At 40.5% G+C, this 14233-nt stretch overlaps 1 protein-coding gene across 3 annotated transcripts in view; it reads right to left on the reverse strand.

Annotated features, from left to right (window-relative positions):
* The window catches only part of grin2da (glutamate receptor, ionotropic, N-methyl D-aspartate 2D, a), a 110874-nt gene that overhangs the window by 51995 nt on the left and 44646 nt on the right, over window positions 1–14233 (reverse strand). The window lies entirely within an intron of this gene.

Consider the following 14233-nt stretch of genomic DNA (forward strand, 5'->3'; position numbering starts at 1 on the left):
GGCATTGAACTCAGTGGGAGCAGGTGAGACTGATGGTCAAATGTAACCCAGCCTCCTTTACATACTTCTTTATGGCTTTTGTGTTGGGGATAGGCAGGGGGTATGCTCTGCTCCACAGAGGTAAGCCAGGGGTAATAGTCAATGTGGGGTTAATTCTGATGCTTTATTCTTACTAAACACCTCTTTCAAGTAGAGGCATGGTTCAGCAATCCTGACAATCCTGCCAGCTCATTACACTAACTCTCAACTCTCTTATTGTACACTCTAAACATGAATGCTGTTGATTGACTACATTGCCTGCCACTGAGAACGTTCTCTCGCTGGGGACAGGTGTTTGGCACAAAGTAGGATATGCATGGATACATGTTCTCCACCATTACAGTGGTGATTTGGTCATTGCAATGGGCTTTTCCTCCATGTAGAGTGACAGTTCACTTTGTACCAAGTCTTGCGGTGATAGCTGGTCTGCTCTGGCATGAACAAAGTTGTCAAAGAAACTGCACAGTCAAGAAGTTGGTCCTTTGCATTCACTCTTATCTGGTGCCATCACTTTAGCTAGTGGTTCAGAGCTTCCCTCTTTGGCACTTCGCGCAATGCAGATAGCAGGTATTGGGATGCAATGGCACTACATTTCAAATGTCCAACAATGCATTTGCTCTTTCCCAGAACTCTACTAGCTGGTCAGACTGCCAATCCCTTTTTAACGGCAAAGTTCTGCAAGTGGGACATCTTTATTGTCATCACAGCCATATACACTGTGCAGTACACAGTGAGATGAAATAATGTTTCTCCTGGACCCAAGGTGCAAGATACATGTATGACATACACAGTGCTGAGAGGACATAAATAAAGCGCAACAGGAATAGGAAGCATGCAGGGAAGGGGTATGGGAAACAGTCATAGTGCGAACAAAGACAGGCAACAGAGCATAAATACTCCAACCACAAAAAAGAACACTTAGCATGACAATAAGACATTACAGTAAACATAGTTGCAAATCCTAAACCAGACAGTGATACAACTGGTCAGGACCTATGACCTATGATTCCTCTGTAGAACATGGTGAGGATAGGTGGAAAGATGTTCGCCTTCTTCAGGCACTGGAGGAACTGCAGATGCTGCTGTGCTCTCTTGGTCAGGGAGCTGGTGCTGGTTGTCCATGTGAAGTCTTGCGTGATGTGAACACCAAGTAACTTGGTGGTCATCACTCTCATAGCACAGGACTTCCTGAAGTCAGCAGTCATCTCTTTTGTTTTGTCAACATTCAGAGACAGCCCATGAGCCATTCCACCTCCTCTCTGTATGATGTCTTGTCACTGTCACTGATGAGGCCAACTACTGTGGTGTTCTCAGCAAACGTGACCATGTGGTTTGAAAAGGATCAGGCAGTGCAGTCGTGGGTTAGCAGCGTGAACAGCAGTGGACTGAGCATGCAGCCCTGGGGGGCAAAAGTGCTGAGGGTGATGGTAGTGGAGGTCTTGCTGCCAACCTGAACTGACTTGGGTCTCCCAGTGAGGAAGTCCAGGATCTAATTACAGAATGAGGTGCTGCAACCTAGGAGATCCAGTTTATTATCCGGCTGCTGAGGGATGATGGTGTTGATTGCTGCACTGAAGTCTATGAACAGCATTCTGACATATGTATTCTTCTTGTCGAGTTGAATTAGTGCCAGGTGAAGAGTGTGGAGATTGCATCCTCTGTGGAATGGTTTGGGCGGTACGCAAACTGAGGGTCCAGTGTGGTGGGGAGTCTGGTTCTGATGTGACTCATGACCAGCCGCTCGAAGTACTTCATGATGATTGGTGTGAGTGCTACGGGGAAGTAGTCATTGAGGCTAGACTTCTTTGGCACCAGTATGATGGTAGTAGCCTTAAAACACTGACGAATGACTGCTTGGCCCAGGGAGATGTTGAAGATGTCAGTCAGCACATCAGCCAGTTGATCCAAGTAGTCTTTGTGTACTCATCCAGGTACGTTATTTGGGTCCCTCAGTTTGCGAGGGTGACTCTGGAGAGGGTATTCCTCACCTGGACTGAGGACAAGCAGAGTTCCTGGTTGTCCAAGGTAGGGGTGGATTTCCTCATTGGCGCAGTGGTTAGTGCTTCACACCATGCATAGAAAGAGTTGAGTGCATCTGGGAAGAAGGCATCAGTGTCAGCATCTGTGTCAATCTTGTAGTCCATGATGGGCTGTATACCTTGCCACATGCGCCTGGAGATAATCTTTGCATTGTTGCACTTTGCCAGCTGGATGCCACAGGACAAGTTTTATTCTTGCCGTCCTTATCACTGCCTCATCTCCTGCTCTAAATGCAGCATCCTGAGTTTTCAGCAGTTTGGGGACCTCAGATGTAAAAAATCATGGCTTCTGGTTGGCACGTGTGGTGATGCTTTTTGTGACTGTAACATCATCAATGCACTTGCTAATGTAGCCAGTCACTGTCTCTGCATATTCACTTACATCAGTGAGATGACCGTTGGTAGCTGCGTCTCTGAAGATACTCCAGTCTGTGCACTTAAAGCAATCCTGGAGTGCAGAAGTCGCACCCTCTGACCGAACTCTGATCTGTTAAGCGTCTGGTTTGTATGGTTTGTAAGTTGGTGTTGGCCCCATATGGTTCATGTAGCACATCCTTAGCATTAGCCATGGGGGAAATGTACACAGCCACAATAACAATGACCATGAACTCCCTTGGCAGATAGTAAGAGCGACACTTGACCACCATGAATTCGACCAGCAATGAACAGTGTGTAGAAACGTACACAACATTCACGCACCATTCTGGGTTGATGTAAACACACAAGACCTCTCTGTGGGTTTTACTGGATGTTGTAGCGTAGGTGGTTAGTGCAGTTAACTGAATGGCTGCATCAGGGATGCTGTTGTTGAGCTACTGTAGAGAAAATGTCATCCATGTCTGGGCCTAGCTCCCGTAGCAAGCCGAAGGTGCGAAGCTCCACTGTCAGACAGGCTTCTGACTCTAAGATGTTTCATGTGTCAATTACCTGTGCCGTAACTGTTACATAGTCATCAGTAGCTCATGAGGTCCAGGAGTCAGGAGTAAGAGCAATGCCCTCTGCCTTTTGAGCCTGTGGCAAATACATGCTTAAGAGTTTTCATTTGTTCATTGCCTCCAAAATAGTAGGCTGTAGCTGTCCACTGCCTTTTGCTGGAGATCCCTGAAATTCGATGTGATACTTGTTCAAATGTTCTATCAAATTTGTTGTATTTCCACAGTATATCATTTCTTTTTTTGGATTTTTAGCATTCCAGTTTTGTTTGTTGTTGTTGTTTTTGTTGTCTAGGTATTGACCAGCACTGTTGACCCAGAATCCAAAATAAGTACAGACATCATTTCTCTTTCCCTTTCCCCAAAGCTCTCAAATAGTTTTATCTTCCATAGCTAGGCTATCTTCCACAAATGCAGCCAACCCTCACAGAAACTTTAAGTGGCACAAATTTAATGTTGACCAACACAGGAGATGAATGATGGAGATCGATTATATCTACAGGATCTGTTATACAGCATCTCCCCTCTGTGCTCTCCCAAAGATACTCTGCCAGGCAATACTAAATGCTATTTTAACAGATTCCAATATAAAACAGCTAGCAAATGCAAATTACCAATTTAAAAGTAAGTTTACACCATCAATGTCTCAAAGACGTGTCGAGAAAATAACGTGCTGACCGATAATCAATACATCTATTTTTTATGACATCCCTACAAATCTCTTTTTCTAAATTGCCAAAAGTGTGCTATAGCATAGTTTCATGAAAGATGGTAGTCACCCTTGTGAGTGCTCTTCCGGCAATGATATTACACTATTATATTATTAGCAATCATAGCACCAGTTTAATTTTATCTATCGCCCTGGGTAAACAGATGGTCAGCTTGCATAGAGAATAGAACATTGCATGAGAAAACCTTTCTTTCGAGGAGAACCATCAAATTTGTTAGGTTGTGTGATTTGAACTGACTCCGATCTACAGACTTGGATGGGTTTGAAATGAGTGGAAATAGTGTTATAATTTGGTGGACTTGCTGTGCGTGAGTACCTAGAAGTTGATCTTGATAAGCAAATGGCAACCAAAGATCCCATACTGTTGCTAGATGCACTTTTGTTGGCAAAGTGCCAGCCATAACGAACAGGACTCAGGAGAGGACCCATAATAGGATCCACTTGCAAGAGGTTTATTATAAACAATAATCCAAAATTCAAAGAACAGTCCAAGGTCATAGACAATATCCAAAATGCAGATACCAGAAGGGCAAATACAAAGAGTAACCCAGAAACATGGCAAAGGTCAAATTGAAGCAGGTCATAGATAAGAAGCTCAGACTTTACATATACCACCATGGCTCTCTGGTGGTATATGTACAGACATGGACAAATTTTTGGTACCCTTCCACGAAAAAAGAACAATTTTCTCTGAAATAACTTTAAACTGACAAAAGTAATTGGTATCCATCATTGTTTATTCCACGTTTAATAAAAATCAGACTTTGCTCTTGATTTTTGATTCAACAGAATATTGTAAATGATAAAACAAATGAAAATGCTACTGAGACAGAGCTTTCTGACACTGGGCAGTACGTTTCGCTCCAGAATGCCTTGATAGTCTTGAGAATTCATTGTGCCCTGCACAGATTCAAGGCACCCCGTGCAGATGCAGCAAAGTAGACGCACAACATAACCAAGCCTCCTCCATGTTTCACAGTAGGTATGGTGTTCTTTTCTTTGAAAGCTTTATTTTTTGTCTGTGAACATGGAGCTGTTGTGACTTGCCAAAAATGCTCCAGTTTTGTCTCATCTAAACAAAGGACATTCTCCCAGAAGCACTGTGGCTTCAAAATAAAATTCCAGTCTGGCTTTTTCTGTTTTTCTTTCGACAGTAGAGTCCTCCTGGGTCCATTCCGTTCCATTCAGCCCACTGTCTCTCAAAAAGTGACGGATGGTGTGATCAGACACTGATGTTCCTTGACCTTGAGGTTCAGCTTGTATCTCTTTGGATGTTTTCCTTGGCTCTTTGTCTACCTTTTGCACTACCCTTCTGTTCAATCTGGGGATGATTTTCCTCCTGCGACCACATCCAGGGAGGTTGGCTACAGTCCCATGGACCATAAACTTCTTAATAATATTTGTAACTGTAGTCACAGGAACATCAAGCTGCTTGGAGATGGTCTTATAGCCTATGCCTTTAACATGCTTGCCTATAATTTTCTTTCTGATCTCCTCAGACAACAGTCTCCTTTGGTTTCTCTGGTCCATGTGGTACACACGATGACACCAAACAGCAGAGTGACTACTTTTCTCCATTTAAATAGGCTGAATGACTGATTACAAGACTGAAGGCATGTGTGATACTAATTAAAGAAAACAGTTAGCTTGAAATATGGCTATAATCTGAATATTTATAATTTTTTTTAGGGGTACCAACAAATCTGTCCAGGCCATTTTAGAATATCTTTGTAGAATAAGCAATAATTTATCTCTTTTCACACTTTCTTTGCTTTACTCTATGATATACGAAAGGCATGCAGGTATACATGAGACAATTCCTTTTAATTTCATCACTTTTCAGGAGGAATGAAGCATTGTTTCAATGCGCTGTAAGGGTACCAACACATTTGTCCACATCTGCATATATAAAAATTTGGTTATTTTCAACCATATGGCTGGGTAACTTGAGGCTGACAAATTCTGTTTCATATTCATCAGATTGCTCGGTTAATTTTGACTTAACTATCTATGGATTATTTAGAATTATTCATTCATTCATTCATCATTCAGTAACCACTTTATCCTGAGCCAGCTCACGGTAGATCCCTTTAGAACAGGAATATAAATTATATACAGTGGCTCGTCCAGGTGGAGCAGAGACCCAACATTTAAATCAGCTGTTCAATAAATGTTACTCTTCATAAAGTCCTCATTCACAACTCCATACATTCTAAATTACATTGAAATACTATTCACTTCTTTTGAGTGATCAGGGATTTTAAAAAGTTTTGTTATTTGATAGATACAAGCTGATACTCAGGGTACAGGGTGCAACACACACTGCCACACATAGCTTCTATGGAATTATTAGTGGTCAAAAATGGGAACTGCAACAAGCACTAATAGAGTCCCATGCTTGCTCTATGAACAATTTCAGTGGAGGAGATGCAGCAGTCAGACAGTTAATGATAGGGTTGCCAGATTGGGCTAGTTTAAATATACTCATTGGCCACCAAGATTTTGTTTTATAACAGACCATTGGAAGTAAATCTAATAAATTTTCTGTAAATACATCAACTGTAAGTGAATCCAGTGTTTATGATGTACATAACAATTTCTATTGCAAGATAGAGCCCAAAGACTATGAGAAAGGAAAGAGGGATTTTGGAGTGCATAATCTCTGTACCTCAGAAATATGTGCGAAATACTTGTTTGCCATGCCTAGCTGAGGAAAAAAAAGGAAGATGAATGAAAAAAGAAAGAAACCAAGAAAACTCATGTCAGATATTTTTCTACCATTAATGTGATACAGCAACCAACAAAATACAAGTGAAAAACAAATATAAACGGTTTAGGAAAAAAAGAAAAAATGGTTTGCACAAGTGTGCACACCCCTTTACCAATACTTCGTATTAGTACAAAGCACCTTTTGCCTGTAATACAGCATTCAGTCTTTTGGGTAAGAGTCTTAGGACATTGTGATTTGACAATTTTATTCCACTTTTCCTTGCAAAAATGCTCCAGCTCTATAAAAATTGTGAGGGGATCTCCTGTTCACAGCCCTCTTCAAGTTATTACACAGGTTTTTGATAGGTTTTAGATCTGGGCTCTGATTGGAACATTCCAAAACATTGATCTTCTTCTTCTGATGCCATTCTTTTATTAACTTGGATTTATGCTTTGGATCGTTATTGTGCTGGAAGGTGAAATTTTTCTTCATCTTCAGCTGTCTAACAGATGCCTGCAGGTTTTGTGCCAAAATAGACTGGTATTTGGAGCTATCCATGATTCCCTCTAACTGAACTAGAGCACCAGCCCCAGCTGAAAAGAAGCAGCCTGATAGCATTATGTTGCCACCATGATTCACCGTGGGTATGGCATTCTTTGGGTGATAAGCTTTCTTGTTTTTGTGCCCAAAAAGTTTTACCTTGGTCTCATCAGACTATAACACATTTGCCACATGGTTTGGGTGATTTATGATTTAAGATGGCTTGGAGTTTTTTTTTTTCCATGAGATAGGGCTTCCGTCTAGCCACACTACCTCTTAGCCCAGACATGTGAAGAATGTGAGAGACTGTCATATGGAGGGAAAGAGCAGTACTTGCAAAATATTCCTGCAGCCCCATTAATGTTGACATAGGTCTCTTGGCAGCCTCCCTGATATGTTTTCATCTTGTTCTTTCATAATTTTTTTGATAAAACATACCCCATTGTAAAATATTGTGCAAACCTGTGCAACCATGTTACTGGATTTCTTTTTTTTTTTTTTGCTGTTTGTTTGTTTGTTTTTTGTTGTTGCTGTTTTTCTTTTTTTCTTTTTTTTGCCTAAAAGTTTTTATTTGATTTTCACTTTAATTTTTTTTGGTTGCTATATCACATTAGAGGAACACCTCTATCACTGCACATTCATGCAATTATCCAATCAACCAATCATGTGGCAGATACAGGTCCAGAGCTTCAGTTAATGCTCATATCAATTCTCAGAATGGGGGACAATGTGATCTCAGTGGCTATGACCAAGGCAAGATTATTGGTGCCAGTTGAGCTGGTATGAGTGTTTCTAAAAGTTTACACAGAATAGTGTGAAAAACAAAAAGCAAAAATGCCTTGTTGAAAGGTGGAAATGCTTTATTGATGAGAGACGTCAGAGAATAATGGCCACACTGGTTCAAGCTGTCAGGCAACAATACCACAAATAACCACTCTTTATACCCTTGTTGCTCAGGAAAGCATCTCAGAATGCAAACACCGAACCCTGAGGCAGATGAGCTACAACAGCAGGAGACCATATCTGGTTCCATTTTTGTCTGCCAAGGACAGGAATGTGAAGCTACAGTGGGCACAGGTTCACTGAAACTTGACAGTTGCTGTTTAGAAAAGCAGCGTCTGGTCTTTTTTCCAAACTTCAACTATCCAGTCAGTTTTTGCACATATGAGTTATAGATTTTATTTTAAATCCTGGGCTCCCAATGTTCTCCATTCCACAAGCCTCAGGAACACCTGCGCACAGAAAGAACCAGCCTGTTGAACCCAACTCCCTTACTTATCAAGTAGAATTGGAAGTGCAGGCATCAAGTTTACCTAAGCTTAAATTCAAACCTACTGACTCTTTCAATTCAGGTGAAACGTGATTATGCAGTCAAAGGGGTGGCTTCACATTTAAATAACAAGCCATCTAGAATTGATTGGCTACATAAAATTGTTCCAAACATCAAGAATCTAGTTGTATACCCCCATCTCACTGTATACTTGCAAAGGGAGGTGTCCAGAAATACATATGCCAGTCAATCACTCCTACAAGGCTTCTTACTAATAGCCCTTCTCTCCTCAGAGCCTAGGAAGGTCAACCCCAGAGAACTTGGCTTCCAAAAAAAGGGCAAGATCAGGTTTGCTGGGGAAGAAGGAGCTCAAGGATGGGGGATTAGTTATTCCATCCAAGCTCTGCTTTCCAGAGGAGATGGACTGGGCAGAAGCTGTGCTGCAGCACTGTGACAAAAGAAATAGTATGAAAGGTGATGAATTGTCACGGATAAGTGGGAAAGGATGACTTGGATCAGTGGTTACCCCTCCACATTCCAAACCATTTTCTGCCAGTGGAATCTTTGCTCTCATGCAGTCACCCCTTTTATACAAATGGAAAAAGGCCTCTGTTACCAAGGAAACTACACAATCTGATGAATCAAGTGGAAACTCAGAGAAGTATGGTAATAAGGGAACGCACACATTTAACATCTCACCTATTAGCCAACCATGGATGCGCCAGACGTGTGGTAGGATGTACAGCCGGAAGAGACCCGTAAGGTTTTGATGAATCTTACCATTTTTTTGATGTCACTGCCTTTTATTTATGTATTTCTGTTGGATCATTGCTTGTCTTACTTTTTTTTTAGTATTTAGGTGGACTTTAAAATTTTATGCACTATCGCATATATGTTTACTTTATGTGAAAAGTCTCAAAATGTTCAGATATTTAACGTCTTTTACTAGTTTGTGTCTGGTCCAATTTTACGTTTTCTTCAGTTAGTAGATTGTTGAACATTTTCTGCAATTTAATTCTTTTCTCCTTCTTTCCATCATGATGAATTTCATCACTGTGTCTTCATGCAATGTAGCATAGATCATATGGTGATAACATTTAAACCAAAACAACAAAATATTATTTATTGGTAAATGCTGACAAAGAATGTGCCATATTCACTTTCATTTGTTGTGCTGTGAGCAGTGGTGCTATTTTCAAATTGTACACAGAAGAAAAATATTATATATATTGCCCATTTTGTCTGCCTCTGAGTAAGTAGAAAAAAACTGTCATAAATTGTGAAATGAGTGTAAATATGAAACAAATTATTTTAATAAAGTTTTAAAAAAACAGATTCAATTTTAAATGGATTACATTTACTTTTTTGGTAATCAATCTCCACACAAAAACTAGTCACAGCATGTCTTTAGCATAATACAAATAGGAGATACACTACCGGTTTTAGCTTGACATAAACACTGCCTTACTGAGCTACAAAATAAAACCATTTTTAAAACCAAAGAAATATGCTTTCATATACTGAGTCGTCTTTCCATATAGGCCACTCAGACCATACACTGTGCCCAAGACAGTGTATCTTTGAGGAGCTCTCCCAAAAAATAATCATTTAATTAATTTTAAAAAATATTGTAAAACTTGTACATTCATTGTGCATGTTTTTCGTTGTTCAGAAAGATATTGGGTTTTTTTTTTAAAACATAGTTAGTTTGCTTATTCAATCACATCAGATAGGTGTGATTTTGTGATTTTTTTCCCAGCACATTGTGGTAGGGTTAACACAAACAACCCTTTCGGTATAGACCACACCCACTTCCATTTTTAATACGAAAACAGATATCAGTATTTTCAGTACTAAACAGATAGAGATAATGCCATTGCATTACAACCCTATGCATAAGGGGGGAAAAAAAAAGAATAAATATTTTCACACTTAGCACACGCCGTGCATAAAATACTGGCCCACAGAGCCTGTGTTCAATCCTGGGTTACTGTCTGTGTGGAATTTCACATGTTCCCCCTGTGTTAGCATGGGTTTCCTCCAGGTTCTCCGGCTTCCTCCCACTGTCCAAAAAGCATGCATGTATGATAAGATGTCCCAAGGTATGAATGTGTGTGTGTGAATGGTGCCCTGCGATGGGCTGGCAACCTATCTGGGGTGAATTCTCCTGTATTGTGCATAGTGTTACCAGCATTGTCTCTGGAGCCACAAAGATCCTGCTCAGGATAATGAATGAAAATATTTTTATGACCCGTTCACTCAATTCTGTTGCATTCTCAGCGGCGGATAAAGCTTTTTTTTCCCCTGAAGAAGTAGTTTTTAAGAGGTAGTTATTGACCTACTTCTCGTTCATTGGGGGAAAAAAATAAGATGTGCTGTATTAAGTGATATTTTATAGGTTGGCAACCAATTAATGTTAAGTAAGTCTTAGAAGTTTACCCACATAAAAGTTTTCGTAACTTTTGATCTGAACTCTGAATACAGTCCAATAAGAAGTATTCAGACCTCAGAAATATATGGGCACAGGGCAGAGTTTGCCAGAAAAATGTGCGTTTCACTTTTTGCAATTCCACAACGAGAGTAAAGCAATTTCAGTGGTTCAAAATGGTTTCTATGAATGTATGAATACTGTGCTCACTGCAGATCTCACTGATGTGAACTTCATTATGTGAAAAATAGAGCTTTCTTCATTTGGCTTGCATTCATTGCTCCCATTAATGTGTGTATAGTTACAAGGACTATTCCTGACTAACCTTTTTAATTGTATCTTACTTTTATGTTACATCATATTATAAGTGATGGCTAAAAATACTTTATCAGTCTGCATCTATTCCCTGATTTTTTTTTTTTTTTGCTCACAGGCAAGTATTAAGTGGGTAGTCAACAGTAAATACTACTGCAAAACTCATACCCCATGAGTGGAAGAAAAACCTGGCAACCTCAAAGGTATGAAATGCACAGGTAAATTCAATAATCTGAAGCCACCCATAAAATCTACCATAAAGAGCACCTAACAAAAGTTGTACCTTTTGAACATAACTTGCTAACTCATGTCACCAGTACAGCCTGAATACTGTAAAATACAGCAAAATGTATCTTCCTACAAAGTTTGACCCAGTATTGTCTATTATTGTATAAAAAATTATTGTACCATAGTTGCATGGCATGAAAAAAGTATAGTTCAGTTTATTTAGGAATTTTATCTCTCTACTGAATTGTTTATGCACTAGCTCCAATAGCCATTTTCATACTGTGATTATTAGCATCCATTAGTATTTTTAGATAGACAATGTGAGCACACACCAATACACTGTGTTATATTAAAGTTATATTAAAACTAAAAATGAGCAAAAACTAAGACTGCAACTGAAAACAAAGGCAATTGTCTTTTAATTTGAATTAATATGGCAATGCAAATGCATTTGCAAAATGCAAAAAAAAAAAGTTTCTGTATGGTGAATGATTTTAACTATAGCAATAGACATATTGTAGTTAAAGGCTTTTCCTCTTACACTCCTCTCACATACAGTTCCCCAGCATTTACTCCTTTTTTTTACTTTATACTTTAACTTCTCTTTCCATCTTTTTTTGGCTGTGCAGGGGACACAGTGACACGCAGTTTAAGTTAGACACTGATTAGGGTCTCCGAAGTCCCACTTCTTTGACACTGGGGAGAATTAATCACTCAAGTCAGTGAATGCAGAGAATGGCTGCTGGTGTGTGACAGCCCCTATGGAATTGAGTCAGTCACCTTTGGGTCAGAAAGAAACTGTCATTTAATGTGACGCTGCTCAGTAACATTACACATGCCAGCCACCCTTTTCCTGAACTCATTCTCCTAAGGAGCCTTGACATAAAGGTCACAGTTTTACTCAAGAGAGGAAAGAGGAAGAAAGGAGAGACTGATACAAACAACTGCACAATATTTAGAAGTAGATGGTAATATTCCTACTAAAGATTCACAGTTATTTCCAATTATATATTTTTAGAATAATGTCCCAGTGAGAGCTGGGTGTCTAGCCTGTCTTTAGGGCATGGTGATGATGTCCACTACCCAGTGAACCAGCTTCTAAATAGACAAGTGAGCAACTGTGTTTTTCCTCTGAGGGGAGTAACACAGATAATCTGTGGATTGGATGGCTGTCAACTGGTCTAAATCAACTGATTCACCAAGTTGGGTGATTAGACCAGAAGGATTGGGGAGGAATCCCTGAATCCCCACATTCAGATAGGCAGTAATAAGCCTATAAGACCTCAAAGAGATGCCATCCATCATCATTCCACTGAGCCTGGCACAAACTCTCCCCCTTGTGCTGGGCTTCCACAAGGCCCCCTCTTACAAGTCTCTGCATCCAACTCATTTTGCTGAAGTGATTGCTAGATTTCTTAAATAAATTAATTAATTAATAAATAGACAGATTTCAGAGTTACCATTTTCAGTTTCGCATAATGCATAGGCTTGTAAGGAGTGACCTTAAGGAAATCCAGCACAAGGGAAAGAGTCCATGCCAGGGTCCTATGGAACCATGAGGGATGGAGGTGGTTTTCCACATTCAGAAAGGTAGTAAAGAACCTATGAGTCATCAAATAGATATGATCCAACATTCATCTTGCCAAACCTTTCTCCCATCTGGGTTACTACTTCTGCAGGTGCCACTCTCATGGATGTACGAGCTAAGCAAGGCAGAGAGAGCCACTAACCCATGTCACACCATTGTCTGAGCAGACTAATATGTGGAAACATCTCACCTTACACTGTGAAGCCACAGCCACGCACGCCTGTGGAACCTCACTGCTCCCCAGTTTGTAAGGAAGCTGTGCATGGTATTTATTACTGTCCAGTGAAGCACCATCCTCCTTTTGTTATGAATACCCTGCATCTCCAGCAAGCTACTTGGGCTCCTTTCACAAGACAAGGACACATTCCAATCCACAGCATTTGTGTTTCAGCCATAGACTGGTATCTGACTTCTAAAATGCTCATCATTTAGAGGAATGCATGAACTACATCAGACAGAGGATACCTGTTCTTTAAGAACCAGCCCAACCATGTCAAATATAGAATCAGGATATGTAAACAAGGAAGTAAGTTGAGTAGGACCTCCTGGTTTGAACTGTGAGGTCTGTCTTTTCAATTGTCCTTCTCTCCAAGTGGGAACAAACTCCAAAAAAGGCCCTGATCCCCAAAAAGGGGGCAGGTGGTGGAATGTGAATTTGAAGGTGGTGGGTTTGAATCCCACCAACAATGTCATCAGGACACACTGATCCGACATAGTCATTGCCCAAGAAGTGATGTTTTTGGCTGTAAGACATCTCTTTTCCAGCCCCTGCCCTACAGGGACATGTTCCAAGGGACCTAACTCTACAGCATCAAAAGCCCACAAGGGTTCCAACAGCATGAATTTCCCTGCCTAATGTTTGTGCAAAGCAGATGGGACCCTGCATTGGAACATGGAACTAGATTGTGGTGCCACAGATCTGTCAGGACAGATTGTGCTAACCACACTTGATTCCATGTATGAAGTTAGCAGATAGTGACCTCATATCCTGGCATAGGTGCCCCACTGCTAGGAGTGAAGTGTCAAAATAAAAGGATTGCTCCAATGCTGGCAGTAAAATTGTTACCATATTGCCAGTACACTCCCCACACAAGGCAATATAAGTCCTTACTAGGGCATCAGCAGTGCGTCCACATTCAACACCTGGGCAGCACACATCTTAGAGTAGTGAGACCACCGACTATGCTACAAAGGCAGCAATAGAAAGCATATGGCTATATCTGATGTGCTCGTGATCCATCATAGAATGCGCACCACACAGTTGTGTACCACAGACAGCAAGGTCATTATCAGCCTACACTTCTGTGCCAAAAAAAAGGGGGGGGGGGGGGGGGGGGGGGGCGTGTCTTAACAACAAATCATTGGTCAGGGAATTAGCAAAAATACTGTAAAATTCTATAGTTTCAAAAAACAA

This window comes from Pangasianodon hypophthalmus, chromosome 29 (genome assembly GCF_027358585.1).
Source record: "Pangasianodon hypophthalmus isolate fPanHyp1 chromosome 29, fPanHyp1.pri, whole genome shotgun sequence".
Taxonomy (NCBI): Eukaryota; Metazoa; Chordata; class Actinopteri; order Siluriformes; family Pangasiidae; genus Pangasianodon; species Pangasianodon hypophthalmus.